The sequence below is a fragment of the Mustela nivalis genome (genome assembly GCF_964662115.1).
Source record: "Mustela nivalis genome assembly, chromosome: 8".
In the NCBI taxonomy this organism is placed as follows: Eukaryota; Metazoa; Chordata; class Mammalia; order Carnivora; family Mustelidae; genus Mustela; species Mustela nivalis.
The window spans coordinates 130,495,137-130,513,048 of NC_139027.1; the positions used below are offsets into that span (position 1 = coordinate 130,495,137).

Consider the following 17,912-nt stretch of genomic DNA (forward strand, 5'->3'; position numbering starts at 1 on the left):
GAACGCTAGGGGTTGCCTAGTAACGGCTCCGAGGCTAAGGATGGGTCCAGGCTTGGTCCCCCGACCCCAAAGGCTTCGCCTTTCTTCTGATATTCGGAGCGCCTTTTCTTCCATTCTAACTGTGGAAATAGATCATTTAAATCCTAAAACACTTTGATTTCGTTTTTCATAAAACACAACAAAAAACAAAACACCTTTGGATGTGTGTGTTGGAGAATAGTATATGTATTCCCGTAACCTCCGAATCCCAAGGAACAAAGAAAGCAGAGAGGTAGAAAAAACGCTTTATTTAAATTTACATTTAAATAGGCTGTGTACCCTATTAGTTTTGCTGACAAGGGGTAAAAGGCTTATGTTGATATAGTTACAGGTTCTTTTTGAGTTATTTCTTCCTGGAATATTTATTCAGTGTCAAAAATAAATACCGCAGAATGTAATTGTTGACTATGAAGCATGCAAAATGCTGTATTGTTCATTTTTTTCTCTAGAATAATTTGTCAGAGGGGATGGAATTTGTTCACACAATTGTAAATACACTTCATTAATCACAGCTATCGCTATATGAATAAGGTAGGCTTTTTTATTAGTTAGGAATTGTCTCAGACCCCGCGGGGGTCTAGTTTTTCTCTTTGTGAATAGTGCATGCCAAGGAAAAATGGTGGCTGTGGAACTGGAATGCTATGGGAAGTCAGATTTCTTTGACAACCATTCATTTGCTCACCCCTTCACTCATTTGCTCACTGAATGTTTATTACACACCTACTAGGTGGCCCTATGATTTATTAGACAACTACTTTTGAAACACTGTCATGAGCAAATGCAGACCCATCTCTGCTGTCTTCGAGATTACTTTCTAGTGGAGAGAGAGAATTAGGGAATAATCACACCTGAGTGTTTAATTACAAACAGGTAAATATTTGAAGGAAAGAAACAGAGACACACAGTATTGTCTCGTTAGTCTCACCTGTGATGAGTGTAGAGCGTGCTTGATGCCTTTGGACAGATATACGTCATCTTCCGGTCCTTAATAATTCACAATTCATCATGGCACCTGGGAGAGCTGCTCTGCTGAGAGCTCCCAGAGCAGATAGGGACGTCTACATCCAGGGAATCTCTCTTTTTTTTTCTCTACTTTTCCTAGGTTGTTCACTCACTTTGGTGAGAAGTCTCTGGATTTTGTGGATTCACCTGCTTCCCTGGTATCCTTTTGTGGGTAGGTTAAGAACCACACTGGACTCAGTTCAGAATCTTCTGTTTCTTTCCTGTGTTAGCCCTTTTTGATGTTTATGCCATAAAATTGTATGCTTTTTCAATTTTTGGTTGAATTGATTAATTCTTTTAATTTTCTGATATCCTATAACTTACTTTTTTTATTATTATTTTTCTGGTGAGATATACAGGGACAGAGATTTTGTGGCCCAACTTCATCTTCCTATCTTTTCCCACCCAGAACATTTCACATTATATCAGTTGTTATTCATGCCCATCCACGAGATAGATGCTATATAATTTGAACTTCAGCAATTCCTTAACATTTCAAACTTTTATCTTTTTAACTCTGCTAGGTTTGCAAAGTTTAACTGTGTTGAGACTTACAACTACTTCTGTAGTCCCTAGACCAGCAAGCAGCATCAGTAACACCTGAGAACTTGTTAGAAATGCAGAATTTCAGTCCTACACAAGACTCATTGAATTAGAAACTCTGAGGGTAGGACATAGCCATTTGTCCTTTCCCAAGCCCTCCTTGGTGATTCTGATGCATCCTAAAGTCTGAGAACTACTGCTGTAATGTATTCATTTTATTTGTTGTGTAGTATTATTTTGTATGAATCTGCTGCAGTTTGTTTATCTGTACTAAGGAATGGTTAGATTTTCTTTCGGCTAAAAGTGTGCTGCCCTGTACACATTAGTACGTTATCTCTTTGGGTACATCAAGGACACACACTTAGGAGTAGATTTGCTGACTCTGTAGTATATATCACATCTCGAACTTTAGGAGGGTTAGCCAGACTGCTCTTCAGAGAAGTATGTGTGGTGCATTAATGCATGGTTCTGCCTGCAATGTATAAGTACCATTTCTAGATACCCTTATCAACTTTGGATATTTTTGGATTTTATTCATTTACTTATTTCTTGCTTATGACTATAGGTATGCAACAATATTTTTGTTGTTTTAGTTTGAATTCTCCTGAATTTAGTGATATCAAGCGTATTTTCTTATCCAAGTTTTTCCCGAGTTTCTTCCTTTATGAACTGCCTGTCGGTATTTCTAGACCATTTCCCATTGGGTTTATTTCTGGTTTTCTTATTGATCCATAGGAGTTGTTCATCTATTCTGGATACCGATCTCATGTTAGGGTTAGGTCTTCTCTCTGTGATTTTTCATCTTACTTTGTTAATGGTATCTTGTCATTCACAAGTTTTACAGTTTAATGTAGTCATGTGTTTCAACCTTCCCCTTTATAATTTGTGGTGTTCTATGTCTTGTTTACGAATTCCTTCCCTTGGGGCACCCGGGTGGCTCAGTCAGTTAAGCATCTGCCTTGGCTCAGGTCATGATCCCAGGGTCCTGGGAGCATTGGGCTCCCAGCTCAGTGGGAAGCCTGCTTCTCCCTCTCCCACTCCCCCTGCTTGTGTTCCCTCTCTCACTGTCTCTCTCCCTGTCAAATAAATAAATAAAATCTTAAAAAAAGCGAAAGAATTCCTTCCCTTTGCTAGTGTCATATAGATGGTCTCCTTGGTAAGTACTGTTATTATGTCAGTTTTAGAGGTGAGCCAGTTGAGGCACAGAGAGCTTCTATATTATATAGCTTGTCTAAGGTCACAGAATGCTGGAGGTGAACAGCTTGGGCTCCTGACCTCTGAGCTGCATTACATTCCCTGGTTTAGGAACTTCTTGCCGTCTTTCTCTGCTAATTGTCTCATGAGAACACTTCTCAGCCTTTTCTGTAGACACATAGGGTGTGCAGAGCTCAGATGTGCTGCCGGTTAAGGCAATTCTCATTCACTACACAATGAAGCACTGTGGCTCTAGATGTCAAAATCTCTAAAAATATGTTTTAAAATGTTCAAATAATTTCAGATTTACAGAAAAGTTGCAAAAAATAGTACAAAGAGTTCCTGAATGTCCTTTTCCCAGATTCCCCAAATATTGAACGTTTTACCTTGTTTGCTCTGTAGCTGTCTCTCTGTTTGTTTCTCTTCCTCTGTGTTATCTCTGTGTCATCTAATCCACAGCCTAATTTGAATTTCACCAGTTGTTCCACTAATGTTCTTGAGAGCAAGAGAAACAATTTGTTTCTGGTACAGGACCCAGTTTCGGGTTACATGTTGCCTTTATTTTCATCTCTTGGGTTTCCTTTGATCTGTGACAGTTCTTCGGTCCATCTGTGTCCTTCATGACCTTGACATTTCTAAAGAGTACAGGCTACTTATTTTATAGAACAACCCTCACTGAGGCTTGTCTGATGTTTCTCCATTGTGAGATCCAGGTTCTACATTTTTGGCAGGAAGACAGAGAAGCGAGGCTGTGTCCTTCTCAGCCAGCAATTTTCTTTTGAGTAGAACCCTCTGTGATATTATGTGCATAAAATGCATTTTCCAGGCAAAGTGATTACTATCTCTTCTTTCCAATTCCCAAAGGGTTCACATGACCTAACAGAGGCCAAGAAACTCATTTCTCCATGCTGGTCTTGAAGGGATTCCTTGCCAATAGGAGATAGTAGAGGAGAGAGGCATCGGGAGTGGAGGCGACTGCCAGCTTAGCTGGGACCTGCCAGTGCGGCCCTAGCCATCTATCCAGTGGACCATGAACACAGACCAGACTTCTGATACTCCAGCTTTCTTGGCTCAAACCTATTGAAGGAATTTACCATTTATGAAGTCTTGGTAGATTAGTACATAGGCTGTAGAATCAGACGGGCCTATGTTCACAACTCTAATCTTCTACTATCTAGCTGGCAGACTTGGATGTGTTCTTTAATGTTCTATGACTCCTCTTCTTCATCTGTAAAATGGGAATGATGATAGTATGTGCCTCATAAGGTCAATATGAAGTATGTTAAATGAGGTAGTATGTACCACACATAAAGCTCTTAGAATTATGCCTGATTCGTGCAGGCTCAATGGGTCATAGATGTCTTATAATGCCATGGTTTGTGTCTTTCTATAGATTTATTTGTATTTTCAGTTTGTTAGAAATCCTTAGAAGACGGGGCGCCTGGGTGGCTCAGTGGGTTAAGCCTCTGCCTTCGGCTCAGGTCATGATCTCAGGGTCCTGGGATCGAGCCCTGCATCAGGCTCTCTGCTCAGCAGGGAGCCTGATTCCTCCTCCCCCTCTGCCTGCCTCTCTGCCTACTTGTGATCCCTCCCTCTCTCTCTGTCAAATAAATAAATAAAATCTCTTTTTTTGAAAAAAGAGAAATCCTTAGAAGACAAAGGCCCTTGGGTTTTCATGGGCTACTCTGTTCACAAGTGGAATGAATAGAATAAATGTCACTGGGAGTTGAATGAATGAATGAATGTGTCCTGGTTCCCCAGGACGTTGGGGTGGGGGTGGATATTGAGTTGTGATATTGTGATATTGAGTTCCTGGTGAACCCCAAATGAACTAATAGCTCCTCAGAGTAAGATTCTGCCAACAAAGTGGGTCAGAATGGGACAGCCCCAACTTGGCAAGGTCTGTTGTACGTTGAAAGGAGTGGCTCAGGGAACTGCAGAATAGCCACACTGAGGTCCCTCCCTGCCATCAGGGAGACCAGCCTCTATGACATGCCCATCAGTGTTAGTATAGCTCTGTACAACTGTGGGAATCTGGGTAATGACCTCCTAAAGATATCCATATCCTAGTCTCTGGAACCTGTGAATACATCACCTTACATGGCAATGGGGGCTTTGGATGTGTCATTAGGATAAGGATCTCAAGATGGGGAGATAATCTTAGGTTGTCCAAGTGGGCCCAATGTAATGTAATCACAAGGGTCCTTATGGGTGGGGGGTGGGAAGGTTGGAGTCAGAGAAGGAGATGTGCTGATGGAAGTGGGGGCTGGGGGGAGGGTGTGGAGGTGGGAGAAAGACAGGGAGAGGGAGAGGGAGGTAGTGGGAGATGTTACTACACTGCTGGATTTGCAGGTGGAGAATGGGGCCATGAGCCACGGAACACAGGAGGCCTCTAGAAGCTGGAAAAAGCGGGAAAACAGATTCCCCCCAGAGCCTCTAGAAGGAACACGGCTTTGCTGATACATTCTTTTTTTTTAAAGGTTCTATCTATTCTTTTGACAGAGATCACAAGTAGGCAGAGAGAGAGGAAGGAAAGCAGGCTCCCCGCTGAACAGAGAAGCCCAGCGCGGGGCTCGATCCCAGGACCCTGAGACCATGACCCTGAGACCATGACCCGAGCTGAAGGCAGAGGCCCCAACCCACTGAGCCACCCAGGCGCCCCAGCTGACACATTTTTAACTTCTGACTTTTCATCCTCCTGAAAACTTGGTAAATATACATTTTCCTTTTCTAATGTTGCCTTGATTTACTTTTCCCCTTTTAATACCTGATTATTTAATCCAATTAATATTGATTTTGAAGTATGATGTCACAGGTAGGTACAATTAGATTCCCTCTTCTTCCAAGCTATTTCAACACAAAATAACACCCCCAAACCATTTTTGTATCTGTTTATCATATAATATTCTTTTTAACAGGAGGATTAAATTTAGGGGTTTTCATTGCTTCTGTATCATTTCCTTTTTTTTTTTTTTTTTTTTTTCAGAAAATAAAAGCCCAACGTGGGGCTTGAACTCATGACCCCGAGCCCCTGAGCCAGCCAGATGCCCTACTCTTTATTGATCCTATGATATCCCTTTCTTTTGGGGGCAGTTCACATTGTTTTAATTATTATTACCCTAGATGGCACATATTTAGTTGTTTTATTTCCAGAGCCATGTGAAACATACTTATGAAAATGTTTAAAGAGAATTATCTCTGATGCAGGTAAGTAAATCTTTTTTTGTGCTACTCGGATCCCCAGGGCAATTTGATTAATGAAATTGAAATTGAAATTCTCAAAGGATCCCTCTCCAAATTTGCCTATATATGTTGGGTTATAGAAATAGAGTATAAGTATAATAATCATAAAAATGGTGAAGGATGATGTCAGAGAGTAGGACAGATGAACCAAGTCCTGGGTCACTGTTTCCTGGTGATTCTGGTTCAGTGAGTTTAGGGTAAAACTTGAGAATATTAAACAAACAAACAAACAAAAAACTCAAGTCTCTTCCCAGGTTTACAAACCGCTGGGCTTGGTGATTACAGAGATAACATACCTAGAAACCGTTTACCATGTTTCAGGGTCTTTCACAAATTACCCAGACTGAGACTGTTAAGTCTCCTTTATGAGAGTTGGAACTGGATAACTGGCCAAGTCAGTAGAGGCAGAGTCTGAAGGATGAATATTCCAGATTCAAAGCTTAGTGATATGAAGCAAGTGTTTCATTCTTGTTCATACTTTCTGGGAACGAGGAATTCGGGAAGGGCTTAGTTGGGCAGTGCAGGCTCCAGGTTCCTCAGACGGTGTGGCTGCAGCTGGAACAGCAGGGGCGGGAGCAGCTGGAGGCCGGCGGGACATCTTTCTCTCCTCACATGGCCTCCGCATGGGCCAGCCTGGGCTTCCTCACAACATGGTGGCTTCAGCGTAGTTGTGCTGCTTCCGTGGAGCTCGGTGCCCTGGGAGAGTGGCTGAAAGAACCCGAGAGGAGATGTGTCGCCCTCTCTGACATAGTCGTGGAAGTCGTATGCCTCCTAAGGCGGGCCAGATTCACGGACCCCTCTCACCGGGAGGAGTGGCGAGGGCTCTCACTCTGAGCAGAGACTGCGGGAGGGCGACAAAGCTGTGGCCACCTTTGGGGAATACAGTGGGCCGCAGAGTTCTCCCTCATCCTTATAGTTGGTACGCCAGCTCCTTCCCCCTAATGTTTCTCAAATTGGTCCCCCCAGGCCACCACCGAGTCCAAGCTGTTGTCACCCCTGGCTTATACTGCTTTCCTTGTCTCCAAACTTGGCTCCTGGCTTTCACCCTTTCTTCTTTCCCTTTCTTTTTCTTCTACAGAATGATTTTTTATATAACAGATCTGATGATCACTTCCCACGGTCCTTGGGACAATGATAAAGCTGTCTTCAAGGCCCTGTGAGATCTGGAACTTTGCCATCCAGACTTAACATTTTGCCACTATCCCTCTTGCTTTCCAACCTGCAAACCCACGGGTATCACTCTGGGCCCTACATTCACCACGGCCTTTCTGCCCCAGGGCCATTATACCTCCTGTTCCCTCTGCTTAAGTACTTTCCTAACCCCTTCCCTACATTTCTATCTCCCCTCCTCCTCGCTCTGTCACCTCTTCAGTGAATTCCTATTCACTCTGAAGGTTGGGAAAGTCAATAAAGGGAAACCTCATGCAGGGTGGAGTTGGGAAGCCCCGAAGGGGATGTTCTCACCCACAAACTTACCAGGGCAGCTTGTTTCACATTCCTAGACAGGAAGACTATCCAGCAGGAGGAAGGAAGATTTTCTCCTCGCCCAGCAACAGCCCAGGCCATGAGAAATGCCCATAATTCTGCCAACGAGGAGTCATCATCACCCTGAGCTCCTGCTTTCCTCCAAGGGGCTTTTGTTCAGAGCAGCCCCTTCCAACTTCCTCCTTTTTCTCCATAGAGTTAAGTTCCTTTGTGTGGTTTGCCATAGCCTGCATGTCTCAGATTGCAATTCTTCCACAATTTCCAAATAAACTCATTTTGCTGGTAAATACCTGAGTATTTTACATTTAAGGTTAACAAGATGTTCTTTTCTTTTTTTTTTTTTAAGATTTTATTTATTTATTTGACAGAGAGAAATCACAAGTAGATGGAGAGGCAGGCAAAGAGAGAGAGAGGGAAGCAGGCTCTCCGCTGAGCAGAGAGCCCGATGCGGGACTCGATCCCAGGACTCTGAGATCATGACCTGAGCCGAAGGCAGCAGCTTAACCCACTGAGCCACCCAGGCGCCCAAGATGTTCTTTTCGATCTGAATCCCAATCCCCACTCAAAATAGAAAGATAGCGTAGCCTGGTAGCTAGGACCATAGACCAGGGATTCAGAATACTTGAGTACAAATTCTGGTTCCACTATTTAGTCACAGTGTGACTTTCGGGCATGTCACCTAACCTCTCTGTGCCTCGGTTTTCTCCTCTGTAAAACAGGGATAGTCCTGGGACCTCCCTGAAAGGATCATTATGAATGTTGCTGAGTTAACATCTGTAAAACACTTAGAACACTTAGTGCCTGCCGTGTACCGCACAGTAAGCATTAGCTAGCCGGTAGTGGTTTGTCAACCTGACACACGCTCTTGTAGGACTATGCTCTCCCATCTTGAAATTACTCTTCCAATCAGAAGCCATTTAATGAGATGTGAGGGGGAATCCTGGGGGTACCTCCTAATCTGTAACTTTGGACCCACAGTTGAGAATAAAGGGGCGCTAAGTATTTTCTTAAGCAGGAGGCTTTAGTCCCGGGTTCATGAACTTGAATGGGAAAAACCTGCTTCTTTGTTCTCATTTACCTCTAACTGAAATTAAGCAATTGTTTCCATTATGAATGTAAGCAACAGAGATATTAGCAGAGCCCGCTACATTGTCTCCAGTGGAATTCACAGATATTTCATATCACAGTACAGTTATTGCAGATGTCTTAAATTATTGTTTGCACTCATCATTACTTTGAAATTATGGAAAGCTTAGACTTGCCGCTAGATCTTATTATGTAATCCATTAATGAAGAAGCTCATACAGGACTACAGGACACATTTGTCTTTTTACCATTCTGATGACTGTATTTCAATATAATTGGTTTTCTTTGTACCGCTATCATATTTTATGCATTCACAAATGTTTTTCTAAGAAAGGTCCAAAGGCTTCTATGTATGGTCAGAGGATTCTGCAAAACACACACACACACACACACACACACTTAAGAATCCTGCTCTAAAGAAAGAATTTAATGTCTGGGATGAGAAGCTCTCCTTAGGACAAAATAAAAGGTGAATGCTTTCTTTGAGTTAGTCCCTCTCCGAGAACTTTATATATACATCCTTATTTAATCCTCCTAACACCTTAAAAGGTAAGCATTAGGGGCACCTGAGTGGCTCAGTGGGTTAAAGTCTCTGCCTTTGGCTCAGGTCATGATCCCAGGGTTCTGGGATCGAGCCCCACATGGGGCTCTCTGCTCGGCAGGGAGCCTGCTTCCTCCTCTCTCTCTGCCTGCCTGTCTGCCTACTTGTGATCTCTGTCTGTCAAATAAATAAATAAAATCTTAAAAAAAAAAAGGTAGACATTATTATGATCCCCTGTATATAGGCAATAACATTGAAGCTCAGAGATGTTGGGAAGTTACCCAATGTCACAGGGCAGTATCCCAGTGGTAGAGTTCGTGCTTTTAAGACCAACATCCTGCTTTTCACATAAATCTAGTCCTTCACTATTCTGCAAAGTAATTATCCCATTCCTCCCTTTTGCAAGTGTGGAAACTGTGTCTCAAATAGGGTAAGTTACTCTTCCTCACAGTTAAGCAACACAGTCTGTCAAACCCACATCTGTCAGGCTCCAGAGCCCCGGCGTCCACCGTGCCCTGAAGAGTTAACTAAAGGTGCCATGGAAATGTAGCTTGGACAAGCTGACGGTTTACCAGATACATGGCTTGGGCAGACCTTTCCATGCCATCCATCAGCATTAGATGGTTTGGAGAGAAATGACTGCTTTTCCTACTCCAGCTGTGGGGTCACAGAGCAGTGTGGGGCGCATCTTCGTGGATGTGAAATGCACACCAGCATTTGGAAAACTCCATTAGCCGCTATTGTCTAGACAGAGAGTGAAAGGGGAAGCAGGAGATGTAACAATACACGAGTAGGAAGTTCTGTATCGGGCTCACACTAAAGCGGAAAGAACCATTATTTTGAAACCATTAAAGATGAAGTTGGTAAGGATCAGCGTGGTCTTGTGACCTGTGAATCTAATGAAATGAAAATGAGGTAATGGTATGTTTTATAACTATTGAGGGTCTGAGAAGCTGGAAATTATCTCAGCGTGAACACTTGAAGGGAACGGGGAACAATGGAAGCCATCTAGAAAAGGATCTCTATTCAACTTTATTTATAGTAGGTATTCGTCTTGTCTTTCAACACCAGGACCACAAAGGAGTGTGTTTCACCTTGCTGGGTGTATGAAAATACAGCCGCTGTCACAGTCCCTGTGCTTCCTGCCATCGAACCCGGCATGTTCAAAGGAGGGAAAGCTGGGTGCCGACTAGCTGGGAGACGGGGCAGGAGCCAAGGGAGGAGAAGAAGGGAGAAGAAAAGAACCTAAGAGATTCTTCTCATCGTTGCCCAACCCCCATTCTCTAGACCTGAGCTGTGTGATTAGCTGTGTGTGACTATGTGTATTAAGAGTAAATGAAATAAAAAACCTAGTTCCTTGGTTGCACTGGTCATATTCCAAGTACTTAACTGGCCCCTGTGGATTGGCTAGTGGTCCTCACGTTGGATGCAGATAGAGAGAATTTCCATCAGCACAGAAAGTTCTGTTGGACAGCTTTGGTAAATACCCAATTGCTCCTGTGAGTCTAGGGACATTCAAAGTCCAAGGCAAGTGATACCCTATGACTGTAACATCCCTGGGCCCCGGGAAGACAGAGGATTAGGGTCTTTCGAAATGGCACATGAGTCCCACGTTCCTGTGTGACCTTAGGTGAGCTACTTGTACTCTCTAGGATGCAGTTTTCTTATATTTCTAATACTAATGATTAATATCACTTCCACTGGATATTATGCGGAAATGGCAAAATTAGTTTCATCCTTATCATAACCATGGGAGCTTTCAGGCCCATTTTACAGAGGAGGAACCAGAGATTTAGGATGTACTCAAGGCCGCAATCGGGAGCAGAACCAGGCTTTGGACCCAGACCTCTGACTTCAGAGGCCACATTCCTACCCATTAAGCTAGTTTCTCATCTGCAAACCAAGGGCGCTTCGTTGAAGTCTTGCAGAAACAGAAACTGAGACAAGGATTTGAGGGCAAGTAGTTAATTTGGAAGATGACTCCATGAAGCACCGGTGGGGAAGTAAAATAGAGAGGGAAGGAAGCCCTTGTGGAGTGGGTTCATATGCTGGTTACATCACAGACAACTGAGGCTTCCTCTTGATGGTGGAGATCATGGAGAACACACACCTCTGAGTTATCCCACCTAAGGGAGGAGGGAACTGGGGTATTCATTCACCAGCTCTTTGTCTGTCATTGGTAAAAGGCTGCTCCGAGGGACATTCCCCCAGGCACTTCTGTCCTGCTCCCCTCAAGGGCTAAATATGAACTTTTGGCCATAAAAGGCCCTTCAGGAGAAGGTCACAGGTGCTTGAAGGAGGGACAGAAACAGTGAATGTGGAGGGCATAAAAGGGGGTACCAGCAAGGTGCTCTTTCTGTTCTAACAAATTAATAGCTGGTGGTGCTTGGTATTAGGTATTTTACATCACAAAACGTGAAACTATAAAGATTAGCAGTCTCTTAGAGCATGGGTATGGGAAGAGCTTGAAAATACAGTTAGATATCTGAGCTGATTTTCAAGGTTCGTGACATAGTAAAGGGTTACTATTGAAACCATACAAAGGTCTCTTCATTAGGGTTGGGACTTGCCTGGTTCAATACCATAATCCCAACATGTGACATATAGTGAAATCCTTGATGAGTATTTGTTGAATGAATATATGGATAAGTGAAATTGATAGGAAGAAGACATTTGGTAGAATAGTGGGCGAGGGATATATACAGTTAGCTCATGAAAGAGGAAATCCAAATGGTTAATAAACATTTGGGAGGATGCTCAATTAATTCGGAAAATATAAATTCAAGCAATGAGCTATCTCTCTTCATGCATTAACTGTCAGATATTGAAATGGATGATAACATCTAGTGGTAGAATGCAAAGTAAAGGTCCCTTCATACATGTGAATTTCCCAAGTGTTTTGTAAATACTGTTCCCATTTACAATATACATACCTGCAAATTCCACTTCTAGAAGTCTCTTCTGTAGGAACAGAAGCACAAATGCCCAAGCATAGGGGTACAAGTATGTGTTGTTATAGCATGCTGTTCAGTGGTAAAACCTGGATGTAGCCTGAATGTTTATCAACAGAAGAACCACTGAATCAGTCGTGACAAGCCCACAACCTGGAATATTATGCAGCTGCTACAAAAGGAATGTGTTAGATCTGTGTCTGCTAACCTGGCATGATTTCCACAATAGAGTTAAATGAGAAAAGGGTGGAAAATTGGCAAAGATTCCTTTTCTTATGGTATGAGGAAACATATATTTTTTAAAGATAGCACAAGGATGGGGCGCCTGGGTGGCTCAGTGGGTTAAAACCTCTGCCTTCAGCTCAGGTCATGATCCCAGGGTCCTGGGATCGAGCCCTACATCAGGCTCTCTGCTCAGCAGGGAGCCTGCTTCCTTCTCTCTCTCTGCCTGCCTCTCTGCCTACCTGTGATCTCTGTCTGTCAAACGAATAAGTAGAATCTTAAAAAAAAAAAAAAAAGATAGCGCAAGGAGGGGGAGGGGCAAAGGGAGTGGGAGAAGCAGGCTCCCTGTTGAACAGTGAGCCTGACAGGACACAGGGCTCAATCCTAGGACCCTGAGATCATGAGCTGAGGTAAAGGCAGTTGCTTAATCAAATGAGCCACCCAGGTGCCCCTGAACAAGGATATTCTTAAATACGTAGAGGGATCCCAACAAAGCTGTGATTGGGAGGGGAGTGTAAGCAGAAAGAAAAAAATGGATATTTACAGAAGTGGAAATAATACTTACGATCTAATGGTACAACATAACGTAAAACAAGAAATCTATCTAGGGTATCGTCAGGAAAGAAAAATCTGAAGGTACATATTGTCAAGGTCAACAAGGAGACCTGCACAAATAAAGCATTGATTTATTTTGGGGTTGAGACCATGGCTGAATTTTTGGTCTGTTTTAAACTATCTGTTTCATACATATATTTTGAGTGGGGAAGGTTTGATTATTTATTGGCCTTTGGCTCTACAAAAAGTTGCAGAACTGTATCTTTTGATCCCGATTCCCAAATTTCCTCTTCTTTCCCCCCATTAATCCACCAAAAGGAGGTTGCCCTGAGGTATCCCCAGGGTTTGGCATTCTTAAGGCACTCAGACTTTTGACTTTTGAGAATAGTTCCCATATACTATTGGACCAAGAGAGTATCTGTTTTCTTTAGTTCTGGGGCCTTGCTGTGTGCCCAAAATTAGGAGGAGGAGGAGAAAAGAGAAAAAGGCCATCCTGTGCAGAGAATGATAACTAGTGGTAATGTTGTGGTGGAACATTGCAGTATAGACATTGCTTTGGCTGTTTAGCATATGAGCATCCCTCCTACTTGATGGGAACGGTGGGGGGCAGGACCCACCAGGGGCCAGGAAGGCACAGATAGTTCTTCTTACCCCCCCACCCGGCAACCAGAATATGGGGTGTGAGCCAAGCATAGCCACTCCGAGGTCCCTTCCCAATACGTTGAACCTAGAGGGGATGATGCTCAAGTTCAGGGTCACTTACTGATTGTATTATCTATTGCTGTGTAAGAGAGTCCCTTAAAACTTAGTGACTTGTGTCGCTCAGTCATTAAGCATCTGCCTTTGGCTCGGGTCATGATCCCAGGATCCTGGAATCGAGTCCTGCATCAGGCTCCCTGCTTAATAGGAAGCCTGTTTCTCCCTCTCCCACTCCCCCTGCTGTGTTTCCTCTCTCTGTCAAATAAATAAAATCTTAAAAAAAAAAAAAAACTTAGTGACTTGAAATAACAAAACATTTATGAGCTCACAAGACTGCAGTCAAGCTGGCAGTCCAGGCAGTCAAGGCTGGGCTTCACTTAGCTGAGGCTTGACTGGGACTCGAGGGGCTACTCCTCTTACATGGCTGATGGCCAGAAGCTTCAGATCCTCACTAGGTGGGCTTCTCTATAGACTCCCAAGTGTTCTCCTGAAAGGACAACTGGCTTCCCCAGTGGGCCTGACAGGAGAAGGAAGGAGAGAGAGGAAGAGGGGAGAAAAGGGGAGGGAAGCAAGAAAGGAGGAAGGTGAGGGAGAGAGAGACTATTCTACAGCACATGTAGGCCTTGACATCTCAGTGTTATGACCTGATCTTGGAAGTGACATGCCATCACTTCTCCAGGATTTTATTGGTTATGTGACCAGCCCTGGTACAGTGAGTGGTGGTGGTGGTGGTGGGGCCACCGGAAGGTACATAGGCCAGGAGGTGGGGTCACTGGGGGCTGTCTTGGGGGGTTGGCTAACACAGAGCTGGTTTGTAAGACCTGTTCTGTAGCAGAGTCTTGACTGTGTCTTGCTTCCTGTGGCTGTTGCTGGAGTTGGGTCCTTCAGCCTTCCCATCAGTTCTATGAGCCACCTGACACCCTCCAAAGATGTTCTCTTCTTAAGTTCATCAGCTCTGTCTTCTCTTGCTTGCAGTGATGACCCCGACTCGAACAGGTGCCAGGAGAGAGGACAGCAGTGGGGAAGGTGGGTTGGAGCCAGAGGAACTCACTTTAGATAAGGTTATCAGAGAAGGCCTCACTGAAGAGGTGCCATGTGGCCGGAGACCTGAATGATGAGAAAGAGTCAGCAGAGGAACAGTGTGGGGAGGGGCCTCTTGGGCAGAAGGGGCAGCACAGACAAACGCTCCAAGGTGGGAACTGAGAGGTCTAGATGACTGGGGTGTAGCCAGAAAGTAGGTGAGTAGAAGGAGTGGTCAGCAGAAGCCAGATCACGCAAGATCTTGAGACCATGGTAAAGAAATCTGATCCCCTCCCCCAACCAAAGCATCTCGTACTCCAGACATCAGAGCCCGAGAAGACTTGAGGACCAGACCGGAGGTCTAAGAATCAGCAACAGCCAAGTCAGTAAGTGGATTTCACCAGATCGTGATAACGAACGTCTATATTTTGTTAACTCACTCATCTGTTTTGCAAGCTCTTGGGTTTTCTTAATCTATAGTTGGGTACTTTTCTGAGTTTCTTAGTTCCCTTTGATAAATCCCAAACCAATTCTGCTGAGCTGAAAGCAGAGATTTTTTGTTTACACTTGTGCCTGGGAATCCTGGCTAGAGAGCCTGGTCATCTGATGGAGATAAGAACTCCCCAGACAATGTGAGAATGAGCAAGTAGATCCTGACAGATCCCTACAGTCTCATCAGTTTATAGTCTTACATTCACTCAACAAACACTTGCTCGGCATCCAGCATGTGCCTAGGCTGTATGTGGGCATCAGGCTACAAAGATCTTCCTCTCCAAGAACCAAGGTAGGTAGGAAGGATGGCCCAATCCAAAGGTTATTGAGTGGAATCTCCTAGTTACTTAAGATTTGGTACTATGTCCCACAACCAAAGCAAACAGGCCCCGTGTACCCTGCATTCTAAATGAAGCCAGATGCATTCCCTGCAAGGTTTACTAAAGGGGGCAGAACTGACCCTATATCCCCTAGCTAAAAGCTCACTTCCTTTTCCTTGCCCCATAATACCAGGGAGGGAGGAGTTCTTAGGCTTTATTGAAGAGTATAGTTTTTATGGTGAAAGGTAGTTCCCTTCTCTTCCCCTCTTCCATTGGGAGTCCCTTCTGGAGATTGAGAGGGGAATGCAAAACGGGAATACTGGAATGCTGTTCCCCAATGGGAGTCTACATGGCAATGGACTTGCTGATGTTCTCTTGTCCCTATCTGAGCAGGGGAAAAGAGAGGTGGGAGAGAGGAGTCACTGTGGAGCAGCTGGCCAGGACGTGGGAGTTTCTCTGAGTCAAGTAGACCCTGTAGTAGTTCCCTAAGCTGACATTCTCACCCAGCTGGGCTTGTTGCTGAGCAACAGGATCCCACCAGAGGTAGAAGCCTCGGTGGTGGGGCAAGGTAGGGAAGCTCAAGCCTGAGCTGGATGGCCACTGTCAGAAAACTGTGCAGTGGAGAAGCCCACAAGAAATAGACTCACGTGGCCCATGAGAAACCATTTATAAACACTTGCATTCTGGGTTAGCTAGAGAAGCAGGGTCAACCAACAGGGAGGGTCTATCGCAGAGCTATTCCCGCTCCTTCCTGTCAGTTTCAGTAAGGGGGAGGATGCAGGATGCATGTTTCCCAACCAGGCTATATCCACCCCCCCCCCAAAATCTCCCCACCTTTTATTCAAGCAGGAAGAATGCTGGCTCAAGTCAACCCTTGGATGAATAAGGGAGAAGACAAAAATGAGATTTAAATTGAGTTTGAGAATAAAGCTTTCAAGGATGGAGGTTTAACAACAGAAAGTGATCCAAAAGTAATGCAATCTGCCCAAGATGTCATTAAGGGATGGAAAAGGGAAAGTCAGCACAGCATGGCTGAAGGTAGAGATTAGACGGAAAAGCTTCATTATTATGCCCCATCAAGTTGAGTCGCCTCAGCACACTGGTTCCGTGAGTAAACAGAATAATTGAAATACAGCGTGGTAGGGCTGGAGTCCTGCTTAGGTAAGCAGCCACAGGATTCTGAGAGGGCACAGGGAGGTAGGTGGGCACATTCCAGGTGGCTTGTTCCAGAAGGTTTCCAGAGAAGGGCACCTGAGTTGAAAGATGAGAAAGGGTGGATCTGAAGAAAGGAAAGCGGAGAAGGGCTTTCTGGCAGAGGTCACAGCACAGCTTGGAGCAGACATTTGAAGACAGGAGGACAGTAAGAGATGCAGGTCAGTGAACCCACGGCCTTGAGGCTCCATGAGCTTAAGGAACGAGGTTCTTTGGGGAGTTGCTTCAAACCTAAGAGGAACACAATGGGGTTTGTGTATTAGAATCATCTGCTCACCAGATTCTGGTTGTGCTGTGGACTTAACCTTCAGGCCTGCTTCTTACCCATCCATGTGGCCCTGGGACACCCCCCCCCCCCCGCAAAGGCCATTTCCTGTTTTTCCAGAATCCTGGGTCCCCACTCTTGCCCTACTCCTATCATTGAACCCACCCTCCCCGTAAATCATCTTTTCTCCTTCCTTTTTCAGCGTACTCTGTTCAGTCCAAGGGAGATTCTATGCCTTCTCTTGGCCTATCCCCGCCAGCAAACGTCTGCTTTGGATATGCATATACTAAAATATCTTCCCTTTATCTTATCTGGTCTTCACCCCATGGGGCAACCCGAAGGCTACTATTTATTCTTTCACACATTAATTTAAGCTGCTTTAATTGCGGCTATGATATGTTTTATATAATATAATTAATGTTTTAATTCTGTGTACTGGCTTCCCAAGGCAGTTTTGTGAAGGGCCCAATTTTGGAATCAAGCAAATAAAGAATAAGTAATGGCTGAAGTTATTATAGTAACGCCCTCCCCCTCCCAAGGGAATTAAAACTCTACTTGCTTTATGAGATGGATTAAAAAGGGAAAAGATAGTTTAATATTTTCTTCATCCCAGGCATGTTTGGGTGGCTTTTATGAAGTCCTCTGGACACTGATTTCAAGGGTTCCTGGCTTATTGGTGTCTGACCACCAGCTCAAGGTGTGTTGTGACTACCAACCTGCTTGGCACCTCCTGTCCCCACATCGTTCTTGATGGAGGGTGTGCTGGGAATGAGAAGCAACAGAACCCACTTACTGACTCATTCTTTCAGCCAGTGCATATTGGTGTCCTATTATATGCCCAGGACTGGGATGAATTCAGTCCTGCCCTCAAGATGCTTCCAGTCCAGTGGGGCCAGACCGGTGCAGTTCTAGTCCAGCACACCAATGCTGCAAGAAAACAGGGGGAGGGACTAAGGTAGAGCAGCTACCTCTGTCTTGGGGAGTTAAGCTGAGGCTTAACTGAAGAGGAAGCAAAATTTAAACTGGTTAGGAAAGGAGAGAGG

The 17,912-nt window shown here is 44.4% G+C and overlaps 1 long non-coding RNA gene across 2 annotated transcripts; it reads left to right on the forward strand.

Annotated features, from left to right (window-relative positions):
• The first annotated feature begins 30 nt into the window (after window positions 1-30).
• LOC309871594 lies at window positions 31-10,497 on the forward strand. 2 transcript variants are annotated; one of them, XR_014315358.1, is made up of 4 exons: window positions 31-271; window positions 1,142-1,217; window positions 5,281-5,487; window positions 10,205-10,497. It is a non-coding gene; the product is annotated as an uncharacterized lncRNA (long non-coding RNA). The 2 variants fall into 2 exon arrangements; XR_014315359.1 differs by lacking the exon at window positions 1,142-1,217 and having other exon boundaries at window positions 5,259-5,487.
• The last annotated feature ends 7,415 nt before the right edge of the window (window positions 10,498-17,912 follow it).